Here is a 2,344-nt window from a genome sequence, read left to right as displayed (position 1 = left end):
GCCGCGACGCGCGCGTTCGCCGCCGCGGGCGCGGCGTCGGAGCTCCTCGCGCTCCTCCGGAGCCCGGCCGCCCCGCCGCTGTCGCGCGCCGCCGCGCGCGCCACGGCCCCGAAGGCCGCGCGGCCGGCGGCGCGCGACAGCGGGCAGGCCGCGAGGCTCCGGAGGAGCGCGAGGAGCTCCGACGCCGCGCCCGCGGCGGCGAACGCGCGCGTCGCGGCTTCGAACACGGAGGCGGCGTCGTCGAGCCCCACGGCGCCCGCGGGCCCGGCCCGCGCGCAGGCCGCGCGGTCGTTGTCGAAGACGGCGTCGAAGACCTGGAGTTGCACGTCGAGCTCGACGGCATCGTCCGCGCCGCCGTCGCCCGCGCCCTCGGCGACGACGGCGTCCTTGAGCGCGGCCGTCGCGGCGAGCACCCCCGCGGCCACGAGGTCCGCGCGGACGGCGACGCGCCGCTCGAGGCTCGGCGCGCCGTTGACGAGCGTGTTCACGAAGAGCATGACGTCGCGGCGGAACGCGAGCCCCCGCGCGCCGGCGCCGAGGAGCTCGACGACGGCCTCGAGCGGCGCGCCGTCGCCCCGCGCCGCGGCGAGGTCCTCGAGCGCGCCGAGCGCGGCGTCGTAGCCCGCGTCGCCGGACACGGCGAGCACGGCGAGGAGCTCGAGGGCCTGCGTGCACGCGCCCGCGTCCGTCCCGCCGAGGCACGCGGCGACGGCCGCGACGCGGCGCGGCGACGCCGCGACGAGCGCGAGGCCGCCCGCCGCGCCCGCGAGCGCCTTGCAGCAGCGCAGGTAGCAGGACAGGGCCGCGACCTCGTCGGCGCTCAGCCCGCCGCCGAGCACGTCCGCCGCGTCGTGGCGCGCGAGGTCCCCGACGAGCCGGAAGAGGTCGTCGGCGACGCTCCCGGCGAAGCACGCCTCGACGCCCGCGCCGTCCAGCGCCTTGAACGGCGCCACGAGGGCCTCGGCCTCGCTCGCCGAGAGCGTGTCGCGCCGCAGCACCACGCCGAGCCCGTCGACATCCATCACGTCGTGACTTTGCGATGCCGAGATGATGCCGGACATGTTTGGCTCCCCGTCACTAAAATTTTGGCTCCAGCGCCACTACCCACGACCACCTCCGCCGCGACGGCGAGGGGGCGGCCTCCGGCCGCCGCCTGGCTCGGTTCGCCGAGGTACCCCGCGAACCCCCCTGGATAAGCGCACCCACTGAGGGGTGGGCCGGGCTGCCCCGCTCCCGAGTCTCGGCCGACGGCCCGTGTGCCCGGGTCTTGCCGCTGCCCATTTTGGCCGTCTTGCCGCGACCCTTGCCGCTACCCGTGCCGATGGCGGACGCATTCGCCCACGCATCGGGTATGGCCCAGAGCCACGCGAGCCACAGCGTGAGCGGTCGCGAGGAGGCGGCGCGCTACATCAAGGCGCAGCCGAAGCCGGCCTACGAGGTGCTCTACCCGCCTCGGTCGCGTGTGCTTCTCCACCGGGAACAAAAAATGCACGTCGCCGGCGGCGTCCACCGCGTCGACTACGCGCTCGTCGAGGACTCGGCGTCCGGGGTCCTCGTCGCGAGCCCCTACGACACGTCGCAGCGGCGGCCGCTCCGGGCCATCTTCCTCTCGCTGCCGCGGCTCTACGAGGCCCTGGACGCCCTCGACGAGAAGCCGTGGACGCGGCACGCCGGGGCCGAGGCCCGCGATAGGACCGTGTGCAAGTTCGTCGTCGGCCGCCGGGCGGGAAACGGCACTGTTCAAGACGACTTCAATATTACATGTATTCGAGCAGGTTCGACATGAGTTTTCGACTGTCTGACGACGAGAGAAAAGGACTCGTCCAAATCCAGCCGACGCGACTTCGATTCGACCGAGATGGAGACGTTTGAAGTCTCGCCGGGCAAAGCCATCCTCACTGGTTGTGCGCCACGCAGGTCGGCCGGCTCCAGTACGCGAGCGAGGTTGCTTGGCCGGTGCTCGAGGGGTCTCACCCGGCCGCGGCGGCACTGCCGCCGGGACCCGGCGCGCGCTTCGTGCCGCGGTCCGGCCCGGACGGCGCGGCCGACGGCGCGCTCGAGGTGCCGCAGCCGGACGACTTTGACGCCGGAGACCTCGCCGTCTTCCCGGAGAAACCGCTGCTCCTCGCCGCCGCCGCGGCCGCCGCGGGCCTCGCGCCGGCGCCCGCGGAGCCCGCAGAGCCCGCAGAGCCCGCGGAGCCGCCGGCCGCCGCCGCGGAGCCCCCCGCGGAGCCGCCCGCGCCGGCGGCGACCTCCCCGGCGCCGGAGCCGGCCGCGGAGCCGGCCCCGGCGCGACCCGCCAAGACCAAGGGCGGCCGCGTCGCGCCCGCGGGCGGCGCGAGGA

This window comes from Aureococcus anophagefferens (assembly GCF_000186865.1).
Source record: "Aureococcus anophagefferens unplaced genomic scaffold AURANscaffold_4, whole genome shotgun sequence".
NCBI lineage: Eukaryota > Pelagophyceae > Pelagomonadales > Pelagomonadaceae > Aureococcus > Aureococcus anophagefferens.
The sequence above is the reverse complement of the archived record's forward strand: the minus strand, read 5'-3'. Positions refer to the sequence as shown.